This window comes from Hemicordylus capensis, chromosome 5, assembly GCF_027244095.1.
Source record: "Hemicordylus capensis ecotype Gifberg chromosome 5, rHemCap1.1.pri, whole genome shotgun sequence".
In the NCBI taxonomy this organism is placed as follows: domain Eukaryota; kingdom Metazoa; phylum Chordata; class Lepidosauria; order Squamata; family Cordylidae; genus Hemicordylus; species Hemicordylus capensis.
In genome coordinates, this window is record NC_069661.1 from 158,074,335 (window position 1) to 158,099,923 (window position 25,589).

At 41.9% G+C, this 25,589-nt stretch overlaps 1 protein-coding gene across 1 annotated transcript in view; it reads left to right on the forward strand.

Moving 5' to 3' along the window:
• The window catches only part of TAFA5 (TAFA chemokine like family member 5), a 501,003-nt gene that overhangs the window by 432,695 nt on the left and 42,719 nt on the right, over nucleotides 1-25,589 (forward strand). The gene's annotated exons all lie outside the window — the stretch shown is intronic.

Here is a 25,589-nt window from a genome sequence, read left to right on the forward strand (position 1 = left end):
CTGCGCAAGGTGCTGGAGTCCGTGGACATCTGATGGCAAGTGGGCAACAGGACTCAGGATCTTCAGTTGAGCAACCAGGGCTGGAGACTGCAAGGTTACTGGAAGAAACGCCGCTTAACCGGAAAAAAAATATGAAAAATGCCAACAAGGAAATAATGATCTGCTATCACAAGTCTAGTCCAACTAGAAGAGGTTATTTAAAAAGAATGTACCAAATTTGGAAAGAGAAGCATCCAGATATAGTAATAACAGAACAAAGGCTAGCAGACCAGAGAAGATTCATAATAAGAAATAAAGTATTCACAGGAGTTGATCTGGAAGAACTGCAAAGAGCAACACAGGCTCAAGATATGGAAGAAGAATTACCACCAACTGAAGCAGTTGCTTAGGTGCAGGTGGAGGAGGTGTTGGAAATCGAGGATGCCACTGTTGCTGAGCTGTTTCAAAATCAAAACCAGGCAACCTCCCCTTGGCCTTCACCTCAAAAACCCGAATGCCATTTAACAGAAAAGCAACAAGAACTAAAGCAAAAAATAACTGAGCACATGAACCAAACAACCACCAGGGTTCAACTTCCAGCTCTAAAAACAGTTGCCAAAAAACAACTTGCTCAGGCATTAAAAGATGTCAATGCTGCACTTGCAGAAATAACAACCAATAATTTGCAAGAAACAAACCAACTAATGTACAGTGCAGCAACAATAACAACACAAGAGCTCAGATATAAGATCAGTGGACCTGTCAAAAAAGAAAGCAGTACATCACCTAAATGGACGATTAGATTAGAAAATAAAATCTCCAGGCTTAGATCAGATGCTAGTAAATTGAAAGATATGAAAGACAAGAAGCTGAAGAATGAAAACACCAAACAGTATCTGATCCAAAAATACCACCTAGATTCAAGGAAAATTAGAGAAGTCCTGGAAAGAATAAAGCAGCAAATAAGAGCAGTGTCAAAGAAGAATAGCAGATACGAAGCCAGAATTACACAACACAGGCAGAATCTCCAATTCCCGTCAAATCAGAGACGTTTCTACCAATGCCTAGAAGGAGAAACTGCAAGAAACATAGAAACACCAAATAAAGAAGAAACAGTGCAATTCTGGGGGAATTATGGGACAATCCAATATATTATAATAAAAAAGCAGGCTGGATGAAAGAGGTCGAAAAATGTAACCAACAAATGCAAGATCTAATAATAACACCAGAATTAATAAGTGAAAGAGTAAAGAAAATTAAAAATTGGACTGCACCAGGCGACGATGAACTGCATGGCTTTTGGCTTAAACACCTAGCAAGCCTTCATAAACAACTATCAAAACAGTTCAATCACATTTTGCAAGGAGGTGATATTGAACAATGGCTAACAACTGGCAAAACCCATCTCAAAATGAAAGACCCAGGAAAAGGTGCAGTTCCAAGTAATTATAGACCGATCACCTGCCTGCCAACCATGTTCAAATTATTAACTGGAATACTGGCAGATAAAGTGATGCAATACTTATTAACTAACAAACAGCTTCCAGTTGAACAGAAAGGAAATTGTCCAAACACCAGAGGCACAAAAGACCAGCTGCTGATTGACAAAATGATTTCAGAAAATTGCAAGAGAAGAAAAACAAATCTAAGTGTTGCATGGATTGACTACAAGAAAGTCTTTGACTCATTGCCTCACACATGGATACTAAAATGTTTAGAAACAACTGATGTCAGCAAAAACATTCAAATATTTATTTTAAAAGCAATGAGCATGTGGAATATACAGTTAACAATCAATGATGAGACACTTGAACAGGTTAGCATTAGAAGAGGTATTTTCCAAGGGGACTCAATATCCCCTCTGTTGTTTATTTATTTATTTATTTTTGCATTTTTATACCACCTTTCGTTAAAAGATAGCCCCAAGGCGGTTGACAAAAGTTAAAAACATACAATAAAAACACAATAAAAACATCATGCTAAAGGTATAAAAACATATAAAAAGAGGTATAAAACAATACAACAGATAAAAACACCCAGAAGCAGCAGTAAAAACGATTATGTAAAAGCCTGGGTAAAAAGCCAAGTCTTTACAAGCTTTCTAAAAGCTGTGATGGAGTCCGAGGAACAAATGGCCACTGGGAGAGCATTCCAGAGTCTGGAGGCAGCAACAGAGAAGGCCCTGTTTGTAATCGCCATGACTCCACTTTCACAATTACTAAACAAAACAGGCCTCAGATACCAAACATCTAAAACATCAAGTCAAATAAACCATCTGCTTTACATGGACGATCTGAAGTTGTATGGAAAGTCCCAGTCAGAAATCGAATCACTGCTAAACACTGTCCATATATTCAGTAGCGATATAGCAATGGAGTTTGGACTAGACAAGTGTGCTGAATTAGTAATGAACAGAGGGAAAATAACAAAAACAGAAGGAATAGCACTGCCCAATGGAAGCAAGATCAAAAACCTGGAAGAGAAAGAACCTTACATATACTGGGGCATTCTCCAGGCTGATAACATTGCACATGCTGAAGTTAAAAGAAAAATTGGAAGTGAATACATCAGGAGAGTTAGAAAAATCCTCAAGTCCAAACTCAATGGCAGGAACACCATACACGCCATAAACACCTTGGCTATACCTGTTATCAGATACACTGCAGGAATAATAGACTGGACCAGTCAGAGCTGGGGACGCTAGATCGTAAGACCAGGAAATTCATGACCATCAATCATGCTCTGTACCCCCACAGTGATGTAGAAAGACTATACCTCCCTCACAGCTCAGGTGGAAGAGGAATGCTTCAAGTCCATCAAACAGTAGAGGAGGAGAAAAGAGGCCTTCCAGAATGTATAAAGGACAGTAAAGAAGATGCACTTAAAATGGACAATAATGAGAAACTATTCAACACCAATGAAAGAAATCAGGCCTACAAGAAAGAACAAGTCAAGAACCAAGCAGAAAAATGGAAAAATAAGCCCCTGCATGGTCAATATTTGCACAATATAAGTGGAAAATCAGACATCACCAAGACCTGGCAATGGCTTAAGAATGGCAACTTGAAGAAAAAAACTGAGGGTTTAATACTGGCTGCACAAGAACAGGCACTAAGAACAAATGCAATAAGAGCAAAAGTCGAAAAGTCAACAACAAATAGCAAGTGCCACCTTTGTAAAGAAGCAGATGAAACAGTGGACCATCTAATCAGGTGTTGTAAAAAGATCGCACAGACTGACTACAAACAAAGGCATGACAAGGTAGCAGGGATGATACACTGGAACATCTGCACAAAATACAAGCTACCTGTAGCCAAAAATTGATGGGACCATAAAATTGAGAAAGTGGTAGAAAATGAAGATGCAAAAATATTATGGGACTTCCGACTACAGACAGACAAACATCTGCCACACAATACACCAGATATAACTGTAGTCAAGAAGAAAGAAAAACAATTTAAAATGATCGACATAGCAATACCAGGGGATAGCAGAATAGAAGAAAAAGAAATAGAAAAAATCACAAAATACAAAGATCTAAAAATTGAAATTGAAAGGCTGTGGCAGAAAAAGACCAAAATAATCCCAGTGGTAATTGGCACCCTAGGTGCAATTCCAGAGCACCTCAACACCATAGGGGCCACAGAAATCACCATCAGCCAATTACAAAAAGCAACTTTACTGGGAACAGCCTATATTTTGCGACGATATCTATAATAACCAGCAGTATTGATGATAAAATTCAGCCATCCCAGGTCCTTGGGAAGGACCCAATGTCTCGATCAAACAAACCAGTCAATAGCACATGTCTGACTGTGTAAACAAGAAATAATAATAATAATAATGAATCTATGGAATTCTTTTCTTTGGGATGTGATGATGGGCACCAGGTTGTATGGCTTTAAAGGGGGCTTAGACAGATTTTGTGGACAGGTCTATCAAAGGATACTAGTCTGGTGGCTGAGGGTCATCTCCATTTTCAGTGGCTTGATGCCTCTCAATACCAATTGCAGGGGAGCAACAGCAGGAGAGATGGCATGCACATATCTCTTTCCTGTGGGCTCCCCAGAGGCATCTGGTGGGCCACTGTGTGAAACATGATGCTGGACTAGAAGTGCCTTGTGCCTGATCTAGCAGGGCTGTTCTTATGTTCTTATGATATGCCTGGAGCTGATTGGCTCCCTGTGGTGCCTCAGCAACAGTCTGGGCATGTCCAGATCCCCCACCCACATTGTCAGTGAGGAAGGCGAGCTTCTGCTGCCTTCACCGTCATCTGCCCTCAAGCTTACTTACATAATCATGAGAAAGGGCTCATAGTGTAACACACACTTATTTTAGAGTCCTATAGTGTCTGCACGCAAACAACACAATGTTGAAAAACACTACACACTAAACACAGTAAAATAGAGTAGACTGTATGTTGGCACAGTGCTTTCTGGAGCTCAGTTGCATCTGATTATAGTTTGAATATCCAGCTGTGAGGTTTTAGACAGTAGGGATGTGCAGAACATTTTGATGTTGAAATGTTTCAACTTGAATTGGGATGTTTAAAGTGTTTCAAGCTAGAAACAGAACACACTTTAAATAAAGAACTGTTTCGAGCTTGGAGCAAACCAACCCCATTTCAACTGAAAAGTTTTGACATTTCAAGCAAAATTTTTCGACATTTTGAGCACCATTTTGTAGGCCTGTTTCTAGAAACAGAACACACTTTAAATAAAGAACTGTTTCGAGCTTGGAGCAAACCAACCCCATTTCAACTGAAAAGCTTTGACATTTCAAGCAAAATGTTTCAACATTTTGAGCACCATTTTGTAGGCCTGTTTCTCCCATGCTGATTAGTTTTCTGGCACTGGCTTTCGTCTAGCTTGCGATCTCCTTGCTTCATGGTTGGCTTGTTGTTATACAAATCAATTACTGTAATCGGCAACTGTGCCCCCATAAAACAAAAAAAGTTTGATTTTGTGATTTTCTTTTCTTAGCACTGAATATAATATGCTGTTCTATTACTTCTATAACTATCTGGTTTTGCTGGCTCTCATATTGATAAAGGCAGAACTTGCATTCCTGCCTTCCTTGCATTGTGGGTTTTTTTGTGTGTGAGATAGTGTTGTGGTGAGAAATAGACAGTGGCAGAGGGGTGTGTGTGTGTGTAATATTTCTTGGTGATTGTTGTGATGAGCTCCATGTCTGGTCTTGAGCCTAACTTGTGCTTCATTTATTGCTCTGCTCTGCATTCTGCATTGCAAGTTGTACTCATTCAAAATGTGGCTGAAGATGGTCTAGCTGAGCTTATGGCTATGCTTGCTGCTAAGTAAGGGTGTTGCTGTGGCAGCTGTTGCAATGTTAGGAAATAAGGAGTCAGAACTGTGTGTGAGAGCAACTTGTGCCAATGATGTTACTGCAATGCAAGCAATGTGGCTGGCAGTGGATTCTGGGTCAATGATTCTTTTTTGGCCATTTTTGGACTGTTTGAAATGTGTTTTCTGTGTTGGGAGGAACAGATTCCCTTTTACTGTGTGCTTCTGCAGTGTTTTTCAAGTAAGGGTTGTGAAATGCATTGTCAGCTGCAGTGCAAAACTTGTGTGTACACTCTGTGAATGCAGCTTGTTCTGGCCATAGTGAACAATGGGGAAAATCAAAACACTGCATTGTTCCCCATGGGTAGCTCCTAGGGACACCAAAGTGGATTGTGTGGTAGGGCATGGTGGGTGCTACCTTCCACCTAACCACAAAATAAATTGACAAACAGGCCATTTTTAACCTTTCCTTGAAACCCCATAGGATCCTATGGAGGGACCTCAAATTTTGACCCTCAAATTTTGTCATTAGCCAAACACATTACTTGTACTGACCCTCCCCTTTCCCCAGATTTTGTGACATATGCAGAGTACTTGTTAAATGGAGACGTGTTTGCTCTTGTGACAGCATCCCATTTGGCCAATGAATGGCAATGAAAGTGAGCCCAAGTTCCTCCTCTCATGCTTCTTATAGCTCCCCACTCTCCCCTCCCCTGCTGTCAGCAAGAGATGGAAGGGGGGCCCCTCCCCCTCTGTTTCACAATTGGTTTCCTCTCTCCTGAGCCCCTCCTCTATCACTTGTTAATGATTTTAAGTATTATTATTATTATTATTATTATTATTATTATTATTATTATTAATTCAATTTCTATACCGCCCTTCCAAAAATGGCTCAGCACAGTTTACACAGAGAAATGATAAATAAATAAGATAAGATGGTTCCCTGTCCCCAAAGGGCTCACAGTCTTTAAAAAAACATAAGGTAGACACCAGCAACATTCACTGGAGGTACTGTGCTGGGGGTAGATAGGGCCAGTTACTCTCCCCCTGCTAAATAAAGGGAATCACCACATTAGAAGGTGCCTCTTTGCCAAGTTAGCAGGGGTACCATCAACTTTTACTGTTAAAATTGTGTGTGTGTGTGTGTGTGTGTGTGTGTGTGTGTGTTGTTTGAATAATCTTAACCTACAATTATATAACAGTTATCCTTGATCTTTCATTTTACTTTTGTTACTTTCCAGATCAGGTTTATTCAAGGTTTCTTTAAGGTAAATACTTTGAAAGTAAGTCCATAGACACTTACAGGAAAAATGAGAATGAGTGGAGGAATCAGGAGATGCTCAGAGGGAGAAACAAGCAGGAGAATGGTAAAGAGCTCCTGAAAAGAGCTTCTTTCTCTCCCACCACCCACCACTTCTCCTTCTTGCTCCATGCATTCAGATTGTTTCTTTGAAGCTTCTGTGGACTTACTTTCAATGAATGAATGCTTTATTACCCTCTTTGACCCACAATACAAAAAACAGTGCAGAACATAATATAAATAGTACAGATAGTACAAATACATAATATCAGAGACTGCATAGTACTACTAAGTATAATTCATACCATCTAAGACCTAAATTTACATGCAGGCACACAGAATTTGGCCACATGCATTGTTATGGGTACATAGCAATCAGCTAAAAGAAAAGAGGTGTATTCATCATCTGTTCTATAATGTATGTTTAGTAAGAGAGGGGGAAAACAAGGTAGACAACTTATTTTCAGAGCACCATGTCCTTTCCATCTCTGATCACTCCCCCACTCATTAGCTACTCTGCATCTCTCCTGAGCACTGAAGGTGTGGGAGAGGGGAGTACAGGCATGAAGTCTGCCAGTATATGCTCCCCAGACAAAAATATGTACTCACTGTTGACAAACAGGCTAGAGCCTCTATCGATGACTGGTCTTTGTTCTTATATCAGCTCAGTTTATTAACATAAAGAGTTTTCTTCTACTGATAAAGACCATGCTAGAAAAAAGCTCTAAACTACACTGGGATAAACCTTGAAGAATCATTTAGCCTAGGCCAATCTTTTCCTTTGGTTCTCCACCTACTCATTGGATTGTTGATTGAAGATCCAGCTGTGGGGTTTTAGATAGCCTTTTGGAACATGCCTGTATTGGTCAAGTAAAGCTGGCATGAAAAAAAGTTTCATGATTTGTTTTTGTTAAAATTAACAAAATCTATATAAAGCTTACACAGGAACATAGGAAGTTGCCTTATACTGAGTCAGACCAGTGGTCCATCTAGCTCAGTATGGTCTACAAAGAGTGGCAGCAGTTTCTCCAAGGTTGCAGGTAGAAGTCCCTCTCAGCCCTATCTGGAGATGCCAGGGAGGGAACTTGGAACCTTCTGTGTGCAAGCATGCAATTGCTCTTCCCAGAGCGGCCCCATCCCCTAAGGGGAATGTTTTACAGTGCTCACATTATTATAATGTATTTTAACCTTATTTTTAACTTTAATTTTTAAATTTATGTAAGCTGATGAAATCTTTTATTTAGAAATTAATGGATGGATCTAATTGTCTCATTTTCTAGTTCCACCTTATTCCATCCTGAAAACTCCTAAATATTTCTACAGTTCAGAAATAGATAAAGAGATATTAAATATCCATGTGGTGTTGCATTTTAAAGATTGGAGAAATAAATGAAGATGTAGGATTGGAAAGGCATGCCTTCAGAAGTGCTGGTACATTTTTAAAAAGATAAAGATTAATTCAAAAGTTTTTTACAATTCAAAAGCCTTTTACAAAAGGGAGGGGAGGAAATAAAGTTGTTTTAATCTGTTTTGTATGCTTAACTATTGAGAAATGTGAACTCACCAGTTATATAACTAAAACTGAGGCAAGTTAAATGTTTGAAAATCATTTCTGTGTGAGTGTACATTTCCTCCACTCTCTTTATTTGTGCCCTTGATATTCGGGTGTGTTGTCAAATGGTTACTGATATGTAGAGATTTCCCAAACTTCCATAAAGAAAACTACTTCTTGTTTCAAGAGCCAGCATTGTATTTTTCAAAGTAAGTAAACAGTGCCACCCCAAGAGGCAACTGAAACAATGGTAGCCATTTGACACAGAACAAATTCTTGTTGCTTGATATTCCGGAGGTCAATGGCTCCTCCCTTCAATGGTAACTCTGACATTCCCATCCAGGACTAGTTCATATTCTTTGCCACAACTGAATGTGGACCATATCTAAGTTTTAGTTGCATATTTAATTACATTCTCTTGGTTGTCAAAACCAGAAAGGAGTAAGTAGCTGAGGACAATCATATTATATTACTTACCTGGAAGTAAGTTTCATAGAATACTATGGGGCTTGCTTCTGAATAAGTATGCCATGATTGCACCACTGTGGGAGTGTTTATGTAAGGTTCTACAAAGATGAATTGCAGAAAGTCAAACTAAAATATCATATAGTGATTTCAGTTAATCAGCAGCAGCCAGTTATTGTTTTATTCCCTTGTCATCTTTTTTTTTTAACAATTAGAATGGACTGGTCAATTCTGTTGGGTAGTTAGATCATTAATTCAAGAAAAGGTGGATCTACAGGAAGATCAGCTTCATGAAAAATAAAGAAAACGCTGTAAATAACTCAAATTACAGCGTTACTTGCATCTATATATATTTTTTAAATGTGTCAGATAATTGAGCATCATGAAAATGGTGTGCTTTTCAGGAAAGAATTTAAAAATGGATTGAAAAATTCACATTATTTTTTATAACGGGATAAAGCTGTACCAGAAGAATATTGCCAGTATAGTCCCAAACACTGTTTACAGTAATTGCACAATAGTCTCAACTGTTTTAAAGCCATATTTTATAAGAGTATTTTAAATGCATAATGATAAATAATTGAAATGAAGATTTTACATAGCTGTTCATTCAACAATAGATATCTTTTATAAGCTACTTAACCTCTTAACTTCATCTCAGAAATGGTAGGTGCATTCTTGCTTGGATAAATTATATTAGTGTGTTTGGAAAGCTCTAAATATTAATTTAGAATTGTACATTGATTGGCATCAATAAATCCATTCTTGCATGCTTTTCTTTAGGCTTCAAAGTAGCAAGTTCTCCATTTTGCAGAAGAGGTAACTAATTTAACACATTGAATAGTATGAACAGTAAAAGCGCATGAATGAATAATAGTACATACATTGCATCTCCATACCATTTTGGTGTGTTGTAACTGTGAACTTTTAGAAGCTCTTGTTTCTGAAGTTTTGTAAATTTATGTTGGAAACACAAAACCATTCCAAAACTGCAAGTATACTTGGATGGATGTTGCCAAATAGACTTTCTAGGAAAAGGCTATATTAGCTTCATCTTTTCTTGGGTTTGACAAAATAAAATACACAAAGTACTTCTGTGGCCTATAGATAATAGTTTTAATCTCAAGCTTGCTCCTTCTCCCCAGAAGTATGTTTCTGACACTCATGCTGCCAAAGAAGCTTTTATAAACATTACTATAAAACTTCTAAAAGAATAAAACCAATGTGACAATGAACAAGAAGCGCAATGACATATATATTATGGGTGTAATCCACACCTTGACAGCATTGTGCAGGCTTGGCACGATCCCCCCACCTTCAGAATGGGAAGCTAAACACCAGCTTCCAAGCTAAACACCAGGTCTAAACACTAGACCAAGCATACAGGACCCTAGGAATGGCTGGGCTTTTGTGGAGACAAACTAAAAAAGAGACAAATACAAAAATTTGGAATTAATTAGAGCTATAACTTTATTCATTATCCATAGTGCTAGCATGTGGCTTGGTGCATAACCACACAGTCTGCAACAAAAGTGGCTCCTTCAATATGCTAACATCTTGCGTCTGAACTCTCCTAAGAAACTGGCTACTAAACCTAACCAAAGGTTAGGAGTCGGTTAGGAGTCTAAGAATGTGTAGATCAGCTGTAGTATCTGGCTTGTAATATTCTGCTGCCACCATCAGTGCTGAACAAATGGTTCACCACTAAGCTAACATTTTAAAAGCAGTCTCTTAATTAGATCAGTAGCTAAGTAGCTGTGTGGTCTCAAAGATAGTCATTTCCTATATGTATTTGGAAGGATCAAGGTGGATTTTCATATCAAAGGGAACTGCACGTAGAAAATATTCAAATTCCAAAGATTCATCTCCTGTTTGTGCTGACAATAGAGTTTAAAGGCTGAAGCAGCTTGCAGAGATATCTCATTTCAGAACTCGAGAGTGTGTAAAGCTTGGACAGTCCAAGTTTTGTTTTTAATTTACTTTTTGAAATAATATTGTGTTTTTCTTAAATATTTGTTGCTTAAAACATATAGTTGTTTGTTATATACTGTATAGTTGTAATCTGTTTTTTTTAAAAGACGTCAAAATGGTCTCTCTGCTATATTGTGTCCAATAAACATCACTTACTAGTAGCTGTTATTTACTGGGTTTTTTTTTTAAGTACAGCTTTTAAACTACTGTTCAGGTGGCCTCCGCTAGCCCGATTTTCTACAACCGTGAGAACCACCAGGCTCAGCTGTGAACCCAGTAGTTCTTAAGTGGGTCACCCGCTTCTGTAGCCTGGTGCTTAAACTGAGTTTGCAGAGTGAGCGCTCCACAAACCCGGTTTTTGAAATTGTAAGTTGCCGTGGTGCGGCTCCACACTGCAGCTCCCCATGAGGAGACCCATGGCCAGGAGGCTAAAAAGCAGCCTCCCAGCTCGGGGGTCTCTCCAGTATGTCCTGCATGCTCGCGCAGGGCATAGTGGAGCTTCCAGGGGCCACGCAGCCCCCGATCCTCCCAGCCCCCGCTGGCTCCGTCACGGAGCCGACAGTCGTGTGGGCCTGGTCATTTGTGGGGAGAGCAGGCTTAGCCCACTCTCCCCGCAAACCCAATGGAGGCAGGTCTCCTTGATCATGAGACCCACCTCTCAGAGTGGCTTACATGGAGTCTTTCATCCAGGTGTGCCCTTGTTTGTTTCATCAGTCATCAAATATTTCCAGACCATTACAGGTATAGAACTCTTCAGGGTTGGGTTGTGTATGCTTAAAGATGCTTGGGTCATTAATATAGGCATCACTCCAAATGATGACTCCTTCAGTCTAACACATCTAACAGTTTACTCTTTGCATAGGGCTTCAGAATAAAGGTATAGGGCTATTGCACTATTTTTGTTCTGTCAGGTAGCCAAAAGTTGTTGCTCTCCTATTCCTTTAATCCAAAAATGAAATAGAATTTTGAAGATCCACATCAGATAAAGCATACTGAATACTGAGCTGGAAAATATGCTTAAGGAAGCTTTTTTGTATTGCTACAATTTACAGATTATGCAAGAACTACTTTGCATGCAGCCACCTAATGGCGCAGTGGGAAAAGACTTGACTAGCAAGCCAGAGGTTGCTGGTTTGATTCCCACTGGTATGTTTCCCAGACTATTGGAAACACCTATATCGGGCAGCAGCGATATAGAAAGATGCTGAAAGACATCTTCTTATACTGTGTGGGAGATGGCAATGGTAAACCCCTCCTGTAGTCTACCAAAGAGAACCACAGGGCTCCGTGGTTGCCAGGAGTCAACACCGACTCGACAGCACACTTTACCTTTAGCTTACTTTGCATGTAGAGCTTTATGTTGCATGTCCATGCTACAAGTTTTAGAATTAGTCCTGTTTTGCTGGTTCTGTACTTAAGAATCAATTGGTCATGCAAGCTGCAAACAAAAGAAGCCATTCTGCTTCTATACAGAGTTTGATCACTCTCAAGATACTTTAAATTAGGACTTCTAAAGGTGAAAATAACATACAGACCAGAATTCCCATCATCCAAATTTCCTAGAGGCCATATACCTCTAGCTCATGATATTACTTAATTATTAATAGCTTTATTTATTGTCCATCCCCCCAAAAAAATTGTTCTCTGGGTGACTCACAAAATAAATCAATAAGACATGCAATTAAAAACATGAAAACTACAATAAGATACATCTTTTAAAAACAACCAAAAACCTTTTTTTTTAAGCCTGGGTCACCAAAGAGGTCTATATTTGGGATGATGGTGCCAGGTGAGCCTCAGTGGGGAGGTTATTCCATAAATGGGGTGCCACCACTGAAAATGCCATGCCCATACTAGCCACCTAACTCACTTCATTTTGGCAGGGGCACTTGGAAGAGGGCCTCTGAAAAAAATCATAAGATCCGGGTAGGGACATATAGGCACTCTTTCGGATAACCACATTCTTGCACAGCTGCGAGGTTTCCTCTGGTGTCGGCGCCTTTTCCAGAAGAAGCTTCTGCCCATGGTGCTCCAGAGCAGGATGCGATGGAGGTTGCAGGAGGTGCTCACCTTCAAGAGTGCGGGAAAAGAGATAGCGAGCTGGGTCCAGCAGACGTATTGGGTGCAGGGGACACGAGGCGCAGGCCACCTTTCTCCGGCATGTCCTACTGGCTGGACTTCTGGCTCTTCTTCCTCTTTGACCTGGTGCTCTTCGTCTTTGTCTATCTGCTGCCCTGAAGTTGGATGCAGCCCTGGCGGGTGAGTTGCTGCTGTGGGAAGGAGTGAGGTGGGCCAGTTCCTAGTTTCCTAGTACATTGAGCCCCTGGTGGTGCAGTGGTAAAACTGCCGCCCTGTAACCAGAAGGTTACAAGTTCGATCCTGACCAGGGGCTCAAGGTTGACTCAGCCTTCCATCCTTCCGAGGTCGGTAAAATGAGTACCCAGAATGTTGGGGGCAATATGCTAAATCATTGTCAACCGCTTAGAGAGCTCCGGCTATAGAGCGGTATATAAATGTAAGTGCTATTGCTATTGCTATTGCTATTGCTATTGCTATTGCTAGTTCACAGCCTGGATCTGCCAGGAGTGGTTCCCCCCTGTTGTGCAGAATGGTGGTTTTTTTATTCCACATCATTGGTGACAGTTATCTGGCACACAGCCCTTCTGTTGTGCTTTTGATCAAGGCTTCCCAACTTGTTCAGCAGCATCTGGAGTATTATCACAGGTTGGCAGAGGTTAGAGTATTCAGAGCTCCTTGCGTGCATTATCCTAGGAAGCCTTACAACAGCCCTGTGAAGTGGACCAGTGTGATCATGTTTGTGTTGTGGAGGAGAGCTGTGTTGTGTTGTGTTGTGTTGTGTGAACAGAGTTTTGTTTTGGAGAATAACTGGTCTTGTGGTAGCAAGCGTGAATTGCCCTCTTGTATTTCACAAAGTTGATACAGTTGTATTATTTGGTTCTGCTGTTGTTTACACCTTGTAACTGTAGTCTCCTGTCCTATGTTAATCTGCTACACTATATTACATGTGTCCAAATTTCCAAAATGATGTTCTGCAGCAGAGACATGGGGCCAGGAGAAGGAGAGGAAGGCAGCGAGGGGCCCATTTTAAAATCTCATCTCTGTGCCCACTCAAACCTTGGCATGCCCCTGGATAGGAGAAGAGATGTTTAGAGTTGGAGAGAAAAGGGGGAATGGAGTTAGGAGAAGAAGACTTCAGCTGAAAGTTATCTATCTCTCCTTGTGTGTGTTTGTTGCATGAAGTTCGATCTGGCGATCCTTGAGGAAGAGGGTGCATGGTGTGTGTGTGTGTGTGTGTGTGTGTGTGTGTGTGTGTGTGTGTGTGTGTGTGTAAAAAGGGATGGGCAAAAAGAAAAGGGATGAGAATCAAGAGACAGAAACCATAGCTAGCCCCATAGTGGCAGCAAGCAAGCTCTCTGTCTTGAGCATGTCAAGGGTTGATATACCTGAAACTTTGCCTCTGGGTTACAGAAGGGTCATCAAGTGGCTATCTTTCGCCAGAGGGCAGGAAAATAGAGACGTTGCAATGATGTCAGTAACTGGGTTAGGCTAATCAGCATGGGTTCACATTCCGTTGCAACATAGAATGACAAAAGGGGAGAAAGATGAGTCCAATCTATTCATGAATAGTTACATGTTTGATTGCCTTACTAAAACTAGGCATGCATGGTGTGTATACAGAGTCCTTTGTTTAGGATCAAGCTACCTTCCTTATCTAGCCACCTCCTTTCCTTTACTTAATGAGGAGGGAAATGGTTGCATGATTGCCCATCTTGGCTGAAGCTCTCAAGTGGCCTTACTGCTAAAATAGTTATCCTGCCCAAGAGATAGCTTTTAAGATCTGTCAGCCAGCAACTTCAAAGGTCCAAGCTGTTTTTAAGACCCTTTTTCCCACAAGCAGTATTTTGACTTTTAGGCATGTTTCCAAACTTGCCTTTTGCCAGCGACACAACCATGCAAAGAAGCATGGGTTGGAAGACTGCTGAAGGCTGTTCAGCCATGGAACCGGTGCTTTGTGATTTTGGGGGGTGGGGGTGCACCTCATGTGCCCTTTAAGAACATTATTGGCAACAGTATCCATTTAGTGTTCTTTCCCACCCCATCCTTATTTTGAAGGTGTGGAGAAAAGAACTATAGGTCAGTTTAGACAGAATTTAACTTAGCATTATTACTGAAGGTTTAAAGACAGAAGTTTGGGCAAAGAGCTGTTATCTTAAAATTTCCCACATCACAAATCTCCTGGGGCATAGCAGGAATAACAAACTCTTTAAAGTATGCTGAATTATAGTATCCCTGTGAATAAATGTTTGTCACTTGCAATATTTGCTGTACCTGAACAGAGGTATGGCAGAACACTTCCTCAAATGCATGGTATCTGTACCATGTACCACCCTCTAACCGAGGTTAGTGCAAATCTCTAGTACCTGGCTATAGACTCCTCAAATACATGGTTCACAACAAAATATTTCCTACTGACATACATTATTCATATGTGCTTTTAAGGGAAAGAGCTTTACTGAATTAGACTCGCAAAACTAATCAAATGCATTTTTTCACCCGCATGTCACACGTGTACCACCCTTTCTTCAAGTAATTTAGAATGGCAAACATGGGATATCCCATTTTAAAACTTCTACTACTTATCTGTGAGTCAAATTATGTTGAATTTGTAACTTGCCTAGAACACCCAATGAGTTTTGCTTGGGCAGGAATCCAGCCCAGGTCTAAATCAAACAGTTTTGTCTGCTACACCCCACTGGACATTCATCCCACTGACATGAATACCATGGGTATTTCTTCCACTTATACATACAAGACATAGTAGTGTAATTTAGCTTAGAGTGACAGGAATTGGGATTTAAGAACTAATCGGTATAATTCTGACACCAAAGAAAATACAATTGAGAGTGTGCTACTATTTTAAGCATGACCATGCCTCCCTACTGCTTGCTTATGTTCTTTTGTTGGTGTCTGCTAGTGGCAGAGGTGTTGGTTGAACTGCTTTAGCATGCAAAGTGTCAGTTTTGCCCCAGGATATTGATCCACAGTAAAAGATGAAAGTAAATCTGATGCTTTTCTGTAAAGGGGGTCATAACAGTCCATTTTGATCTAAGGAGAAGTGGTTTGCAATATTTTTCTTTCTCATGAAAGGATTATTCCAGTAGTAAATGTCAAGGGCCTTTCTTGCATTAGAAATTTAATTTGTATTAGTTGCAAAGATACAGAAAGTGAACAGAATGTACTAAGATGACATTAAAATGCACACACTGTCACTGTGAAGCAGATATAAATATACTATGCAAAAGTGTGCCTTATTCTCAGAGGAGCAGTGTTGAGTGTCTGACCCTGTGAAGAATCCAAGCTGTCCAGCTTTGAAGTTTCTTTTTTCTTTCTTTTAAAAAAAGGTTTGAACATATTGGGGCAATTTAATCTATAATGTAACTCAACAGGATTACATTTGGTTTGCGTGTGCTGAAGTCTCTCTTGTAAACAATTTTAAAAAATAGATAGTTGCTGTCTTTGCAGGCAAAAATTCTGTGCTGCTACACAGCAAGCATAGGGAATTTATTTAGCTAACCAAGCGCAGCGCCAGTGCTGTGCTGACACTGAGATCTATGCAGGTGCAATGCCAAAAGGATATGGGAATGGATACACACACACACACACGCCACAACACAGAGAGAAAGACTCCAATGAAAACGAAATGCTTGCCAAATGGAAAAACAAATGCATTTTAAAGCATCTGATAAATTATTGCAGAAAGGGAGCAAAATAAAATGTACATTAAATGTTCATTAAAATGTAATTCACAGTGTGATTAAAATGTACACTGTTGCAGACTACCAAATTGAATCACTTAACTAAGCAAACAAATAAGGATGATTGTGTGTGTGACTTTCTTCCTCTAGTCTAAAACATTATGGAGTCATAGAAAGTAAACTTTGTCATGCTTTAAAAATCATTCCAAAACCTGGTTTCTTTTCTTCTTGCCATAAATAAGCTGATGTTACTCATAAAAGTCATATGTAGCAGAAGCATCCCTGCCTTGTTAATTCTCTCAAAAGTGGGACTAGTCTCCACCTCCTGGCCCAGTAGCAAAATTGGTACCTGCAATTACCCTGGCCTCCTTAGTGCACTCCATTTTAGATACTCAGAAACCTAGCTATAGATTAACTAATATGTAGATGAGATCACCATGAATTTATAACCACAACTCACTTCCATCAGAAGTCCAATAAATCATAACTGTATGTACAAGGCCATTCATGATTATTTTTAAAACATTTGCTCATTATCGACATCAAGGACATTTAAACATAGCAAGAACCATCTCTGAAATCATGCTCATTCACAAAGTGATAAAGTATTTTGGCATAGTTCCCAAAGCATTGCAGAGTTGGTTGGTGTAAAAGACATTGTCCCATGGAGAGGAAGAAGAAGGCTGAATCACTGCATTTAATTCTTAAAAGTAATTTTTTCTTGTGTGGTCAAGAGGACACATGTGTAGTGGTATTCTTATTTATTACTGACTGTTACAGCCCTAGGCAGTTGGCCTGTTTCCATTAGTCATCAATAGTCAATACTTGTAAGCTGTTATTTTAAATATAGTACCAACTTAACCAAACAATGATTATATACTGTATAAGTATCCAGAGGCGCACTAACCCCTGGACCTTGGGGACCCGGTCCAGTCCTCCAAGGTCCGAGGGAGCCTTCAAATGGCCGGGGCTGGGATTCTCCAGCAGCTGAGCCACGATGGGCCGTCATCTCTCCTGCTCCCACTCCACCACTGCCAGGGGAGGGGGAAGAAGGGAAAAGGACTGCTCCGTATCCCTCACACACACACAGCCACTCCTCAGTCATGGTAAGACTTTTTTTTTTAAGCAGAGCTTGGGCAGGGCAGGCCTCCCCAGGAGGTTTGGGGGGCCTCACACTGGGGGGGGGCTCGTGGCTGGGCAGTCTGGGCACCTAAATTATCTTGGAGCACCCCTTTAAGTATCAACATTAAATAGGTTTGTCCAAAGTGGATTTATAATCTACATTCATAGAATTGGTTGACAGGATCTGAAGGTTACACAGTCACTGTAATTACTGTACGGTCAAATACTCTAATACCAAAACATTCCTGATCAGTTGTATTTTCTCCTTTAACGATTCATTATTGAAAACACTTTTGATCTTGGCAAAATGGTGATCCGTTTCTAGTTCACTGTACTTGTATCTTGTGAATGCAAAATATGGAAAGGAAAGGAAAAAAGATAATACTTTCAAAATGGGAAATTTCCACTGACAGATTATTATTCCCATTACACCACACCAGTTTATATAACTAAATATAAATCTTCTCAAGTAGGCCAACTAAGATAGGAGCCTCTTATCTGAAATGAATGAGATGACCAAGCTGATAAAATAAAACTCTGCAGTTCTTCCTTCAACGCATTTATCTATTTCTGAAGAGCAGTGATATCTATGTCATTTTAGGTTTCAGTAGAGGAGGAAACCTTTCAGCAAAGATTGAGGAACCTTCTTTTTTATCATGCTGTGGTTTATATATGAAAAACATTATCCTTCTTGTGTAAAATCATTATCCCTCGTGTGTTCCTTAGTAGATTATCAACAGAAGTGTTCTAGCAAGCCATGTGCCCCATCACCAATGAGTGGCCATGCCCCCTCCCCCACCACATTCTTAGGGTACAGTCTTTGTCTGTGGAAGGCAGCACTTAAAACAGGACCACTTTCTCCTAGGGACACTTTTTCTCTGTAATTTGGAACACGGATGTGCCAATGTCTTTATTTGGGGAGAGAAAGAGAGAGAGAGTCTCCAAGTTCGGGGCTTCCTTCCTCAAACAAAGGCTGTGCCATTGACCCTGGAAAGGGATATAATTATGGGAAGAGAAAATGGATCAGTAATATGCTACTATGCAGTCCAATCCTATTGATATTATTTCTCAAGGAACAAAAAGTTGTTGGACAATAATATGGTTTCATTAACCCAGATATGGGGGGCCATTTTTGCTTGGGTCAGACTTGCTGCAGTCCTAAACACACTTGGCAGTATTCAGACCAATATTCTTTTCAAAGAAATATGTTCAGACTGTACAAAGCAGAGGTGATTTTCACAATCCTCCCTTCCATCTCCCACATATGGTGTTGAGGGTTGGGGGAGCCCAGGGACATATTAGAGGGGGATACATAATGACAACAACAACATTATTTATATAACACTTTTCAACAAAAGTTCCCAAATCAGTTTACCTAGAGAAATAAAAATAAATAAAGATAGATAATAAAGATAGATCCTAGTCCCAAAGGGCTGACACAATCTAAAAAGAAACTAAGATAGACACCAGCAATAAGCCACTGGAGGGATGCTGTCCTGGGGTTGGGTAGAGCCAGTTGCTCTCCCCTGCTCAATAAAGAGAATGACCACTTTAAAAATCTGTCTTTTTTGCTCAGTTAGTATTGTTCTGGAGGGGTTCATGAGAATCCAGAAGGATGGGTGATCGGAAAAATTGCTCCAGTCCCCTTGCGCTAGTGGAGCCTACTTCCCTAAGTAGAACACTAGTCTGTCACATGGTGCCTATTGACTAGAAAGTAAACCACAGTGGGGGTGGGGATTATTTCAGAGTAAGCATGCTTAGGATAAACATATCCCTGCTTACTGGGCAGAAGTTTATGGTTAGTAATATATCAAGACTGTTCTCATGACCAGCTGCAGCAGGGCGGGAGCGTACAAACCTGGGTTGCAAGGCCCATGTGGAGCCTTGGAACCCATTCCTTCCTCGCTTCTCCAGAGCAGGGCTACCCTGGGAATTAAGCCACCTTCTAACCCAGGTTAAAGGGGCAAAGCCCCATCCTACCAGTGCAGCCCTGATTGTGTGTGCGGTTGGGGCTGTGTGGCCATGGGCATCCTCTCAGCTTCCTGCACCAGATTTCCTCCACCAGATCCCCAATGCGGAAAGCTCTGCTGCACCGGTCATGTGTGCGTGTGGCATGGCAGAGCTCTGGCAACCGTTTGCTCATGTGGGGAAGGCAGGAAGGTTCCTGCCTTGCCCCTAGCCACCAGGGACTTTGGTTGTGTGCATGACCTCATATTATATTTAACAGTCTGTATCCAACCTGAGTGCAGCATCCTCCCCAGTGGCTATGTTGGTTTCTGTATTGCATATATTTTTAGATTGTGAGTCCTTTTGGGTCAAGGAAACATTGGACCGGGTCTCACGATCAGTGAGACCCAGTTCCTATCAGTGAGTGGGAAAAGAGGGCTAAGCCCGCTCTCCCTGCTCACGAGCAGGCAGGGAGCCCTGGGCGGCCGAATCGGCCACCCACACGATGGCCGGCTCCAAGATGGAGCCGGTGGGGGCTGGGGAGCTCGGGGGATGCAAGGGAGGCTGGCGGAAGGAGGAGAAATCTCCACAGGACCCCCCACCTCCAACACCTCCCCTGAAGGAGGTAAGTAACAAAAAATAATTATTATAAAAGTCTGCGAACCCCCCAAACAGTCGGGGGGTGTTCGGTCTGGGGTCGTACTGAACAGCGGATGGTTCGGTTCAACCCTGAACCGTCGAACCGAATAGGTTTGACATTGAACCTGTTTGCACATCCCTAGCAGCAACCGGGCTAAAGGAACCCAGCCCAGTTTCTGCTGCTCTTGTGCTGCACCAGGAGCTACACAGCTCCTGGCAGCCAGCACTCCTAAATGTCCCCCACCCCGTTAAAGGAGGTTTGCACAGTGAGCGCTCTACTAACCCAATTTTTTCGATCATGTGTCACCACAGTGACTCATGAGGAGACCCTTGATGGGGAGCCTACAACAAGCTTCTCAGCATTAGGGGGCTCCCCAGAATGTCCCCATGCACTTGTGCTGGTCATTCTGGGACCTGGGACTTCCAGGAGCCAGGAGGTCCCCAATCCCTACCACTCGAACCAGCTCTGTGATAGAGAACCGATCCAGCTACCCAGGGAGGGCTCAGCGATCATCTGCAGGGAGAGTGGATCAAGCCCACTCTCCCCGCTAACCCCCTTATGGCTCTCCACACTGCTCATGTGGAGATCCTCATTGTGCCAGTACATCAACAAAGGCTTTACTTTCAAGTTACTGATGTGACTGTTCAGAAATAACAAAATTCTTTAGACATTCAACACCTTTACTGGGATACAACCCTCCTGGCTATATCCTGTGTAATCAGCCATTCTCTACCAGCATTTACATTTAATAGTCAAGCTTGATCTACAGAGGTCATGCCTGGTGTGTAAAACCTACCTACCAACTTCCCAGTTCCACCCTCAGTCCTGCACAAGAGACCCTAACCAGAGATCCTGTCTCTAACCATAACTGTCCGTATCTGAATCTGTCAATTAACTCCAACTGAATTTTATAGCAACCTGTTCACTCCATTCCAAAGTCACTCCCTTAGGAATTCTCTCCAGAAGAGGTTCCTAAGTTTAAATAACTCTTGACTGACAGTTTTTCCTCTCCAACCACCACACTGTCAAAATGTGGTGTAGGTGAATAAATGTTGGCTCAGTTTATCAGCCAGACAAAATATTTTACTCATCAGATGGTTCCTCAAGATATGTTGGTACATTACTCATCAGGACTTTTTCACTCATCAGTCATCATTTTTCACTCATCACAGACTAGTACTTATACTGTAAGCAGGAAAACATGCTCATTTAGTCAAGCTAGAAACTTTCTCAGACATAAACTACTATTTGAAATATGGGAATAATAATACTGACCCATTTTAAATGGATGTGATAAGTATTATAATAAGACTAGTATTTGTAAGCCCGTTTTAATAACAGGCTCTAGTGGGGGGGGTGCTGCTCTTGGAGCCCAAGTCGCGACGGGGAGAGTGGAGAAGGGGAGGCTGCCACAGCTCACAGTGGGTATAGATGTTGCCCGCAGCCGCCTCACCTGTACTGTTGCCGCGGCGGCGGCCACCGCCATCAGGACCAGTCGCCCCTCCGCGGCCTCCGCCACCTCGGCCCGCACTCTCCTCTGGCGTTGGCGGCGGCTGCTTCTCCTCAGCCCGCCGCTTCTCCTCCTCCTGGCCTTCTCGCCGTGGCGGCGGCCGCCGCCATCGGGGCCAGTCACCCCGCCGCGGCCACCACCACCTCAGCCCGCACTCTCCTCTGGCGTTGGCAGCAGCAGCCTCTCCTCGGGCCGCCGCTTCTCCTCCTCCCAGCCCTCTTGCTGTGGCGGCGGCCGCCGCTATCAGGGCCAGTCACCCCGCTGCAGCCACCGCCACCTCTGGCCGAGGCCACGGCTCCACCGCCGCCTCGCCAGCACTCTTCTCCACTTCTCCTGCTCCAACATGGCCGCCCATATCTGGGCGGCTGTATCTTTTTGGGCCGATCTGGGCATGCGCGGAGCGCATGCCCAGAACGGCCCAAAAAGACACGGGCAGCACGGCCGCACACTTTAGCCTTTTATGATATAGGATAAATGAAAAATCCCCCCAATATTCTCTGAAATTTCTCAGGGGGAGAATGTTGGAGGGAAATTCTGGTGTATTAATACAAATTTTCTCTAAAAAATTTATTAGAGTCTTCTTCTTCAGCACAGCAGCTGTCTTTCTGGAAATAATTTTTCCCCAGCATGACTCTCATTCAGGAGAAGAAAATGTAGGAAAAAAAGTAGCAGACAACCACCATTGGAGGTGGCGGAGAGAATGGAGACATCTTGGATTGTTGCTTGCTTTTTATAAAAGGACAAGACAATCACTTCACAAGTACTTTATAGGATCTATTTAATTTTATAACTAAGTTTATGAACAGAATCTCATTTTTTAAAGATCAGAGACTCTAGATTAGCAAGATAAAAAATTTGCACACTATGAGAGACATTTGTTTGGTGAAATAATAAAATAGATTCTGTCAACCACTTTCTTGCTTAGGAGAAACTCTGCCAGCTCCACAGTGGTTAAAAAACAACCTTATCTCCCACCACATTTCTCCAAGGAGCTCTGGCCCTGCCTGGCAGCCCTCTAGCGATGTCCCATGCACATGTAATCACATGCATGGGGTGTGGCTCTGATTCCAGAAGAGCCCCAAGAGAACTCTCCATGCCTGGGCTCCACAGAGCCCCGAGTGAGTCATTTCAGGTGCTGCCTGAAATGACAGGGGAGGACTCACTTGGGCTCTTTGGAGCGGGAGACCAAACCCCCTTTGGCCTTACATCATGTGCAGAGGGGGCATGGCCGTAAGCTCCAAAGAACCCAAGCGAGTTCTCCCCTTTCATTTCTGGCAGCGCTTGGTGCCTGACAGCATCTGTTTCCCTTTCTCTGCCTCACTGGATGGAGAGAAAGGGAAATAAAGGCTGTCAGGCAGCAAATGTTGCCTGAAATGACAGGGGAGAACATGCTCGGCCTCTCTGGAGCCCAGGCGTGCGGAGTTCGCTCTGGGCTCTTCTGGAGCCTGAGCCACACCCCCGTGCAGGCTTTGGTTGCCCGGCTTCTTTGAACCCTTTCGCACAATGGCGGCTCCACCCCTGATGGATGCACAAGTTGCTGCAGAACATGCAGGCCTATATTCTGTGGTAGTTTTCCAGCTTGCTTTCCAAGGTAAACATCTCCTGTCAGCCAAAAATATGTTTCTGTATCACAACATCCCCACATTTTAAAACTGTTCAGTTTGCTACACATGTGTCACTTGAAAGAACAGCATCCCTGGAAATCCATGAACTGCTTATCAACTGTTAGGCTGGATCCAGGAAAGTAGTACTGCTGCAGTTGCTGCACAGGCAAGGTTCAGATACAAATTTGTTAATCACTCTTTTTTCATGCCATGTGAGTTTGTCATTGTGATGAATTAAAATAGTTTCAGCCTCATCACTGCACAGAAGTAGGGATATCCTTAACATGCTGCCCACAGTTGCTGCAGTTCCTTCATGACTGGCATGAAACATAATCAGGATTAGCCGGCCAGATATGCTTCCAGTTCTGTTTAAGGTCTTCTGAATTGTTGTCCCTGGATGTCTTTTCATTGTGCTTTCATTGCATGAATGCACACTCATCTTCTTGATTGATTTCTCAATCATGGCTATACTTTTGGATGTGTACCGAATGCAGATGACACTGTCTTGGAATAGGGATGTGCACAAAACTGGTTTGCCCTGTTCGGTTGCATCACCATGACACAAATTGCTCAGCATGCACAGCAGCTGAAAAAATGGCCACTGCATGCATAGAGGGCTGAAATGGCCTTGGGAGACTCAGGGGAGGCTGGCAGGGAGAAGGGGAGCTGTGGGAGACCCTCTCCCAAAGCCACCACATCCCCTCCAAGGCCACCGCAGCCCTCAGTGGCAGTAAGTCAACCTGTTTTAAAAATGATTTTAACACCACTCGGTATCCCCAAACCAGCCCAAGAAGTTCATCTCGAGGTTGAGCCCTCTTAACCAAGCTGGTTCGAGCTTGAACTGGCTTGAAATCGAAATTGAGCCCATTCGTACATCCCTATCTTGGAGGGGCACAGCTGGGAATGTGGTAGTTTGCATGGCTACACTACATTTGCCCCCATACAGGGTTAATTAAGGAGGTGTTTTCAGTATTTTGAAATACAATTGGATTAATAAAACATTTCAATATACATTTACTTTGTGCTGTTTATTAGTTTAAAACATGTAAGCATGCAGTGGATCCCAGTCATGGTGTTTTGTATGAAAATACTTTTTTTAGAATCCCAATTTGTTTTTCAACCATTTCATTTTGCTATGTAAAATTAAAACTGAAATCAATTAAACTGTTGGCCTCCTAGAGTGGAGGAGTCACATACAAAATACCTTTTTCTTTACAATACATCTGAAAATTTTTACTAATTACCAGAGGGAAGCATTTTCCATATTTTTATTTTTTTAAAAAAAATCCTTAATACACGTGCAAAATCCTTAATACATGATTTTTGCGAGTAAGTATTTTAATGGGTTTTATTATTAAAGGGCTTTCCCCAAAATATTTTAAGTGCTCACATTGTTCACAGAAAATTCCCATTTGAAGGGAAATCCTTGGTTATTGTCTAGTAAAGTCTCTATAAATCTTGAACTGAAAGCATGTTTAGTAATTAAATCATAGTCACATTTGGCTACAGGATTGGGGAACACAAAAACCATTTGAGTCTGTCGGTACACTCCTGAAGAAACAAATTAGTCAATGTGTTCTTGGTATAAAGATAATTATTATATATAAAGTTCAAATTACCCAATGTCAGTGATAATTACTATGTAGAAGATGCTCAGTTAGCAGTCATTCTAAAGAAACAGCAGCAATTTTCAAGAATCATTACATTAAGAAATAGACTTAACTGATAGTCTAACATTAATTGAGATGAACTAGCCTAAGCATTTCCCTCCACTTACCAGGAAGCCTATGGGCCAGAGAAGGGACTGAATAATTAATTTTAGAATATTCAGTAATTTGAAGGTATCTTTGTAATTTACATCTCTTCCATAACTCAGCAGAGGTATATTACGTATATTTTATTCTCATGAGCAAGACAGTGAGGTTGTTCACACGACCGGGCAGGGGGAAGGCTTGGCTTCACTCACCTCCCACCAGACAACTGGGAAAATGTTGGGAGCACCATCCTCACTCCCACACAATCCATTGTCGGAGAGCTTGGACGACATTCCATGGACTCCGGGTATCCCACAATACACCGAGTGCAGTGCACTGGAAGATTCCTCCAGGAAGATTCCTCCAGGAGATGGGTGCTCTAGGCCCCTGTTCCTGTGTGTGGCTGGGCTGGAAGCAGCCCAATCTCACACACAGCCTGGAAGCTTGCTCCCTTAACCTCGGCAAAAAGCTGGGCTAGGATCAGGCCTGATCCCAGCAGTCGAGTTTAAATGTTAATCAAGATTAGCGAGTCACAAAGCGCTGATTGTGAGAACCCAGGATTTCATTTCAGTTGTAGTCAAACTGCTCCATTTGACTACCAACATTTTACCAGGAGACATAACAAGCATTGAGTTTCCCAATATAATTTGGCAACCCCTGAGACTGTT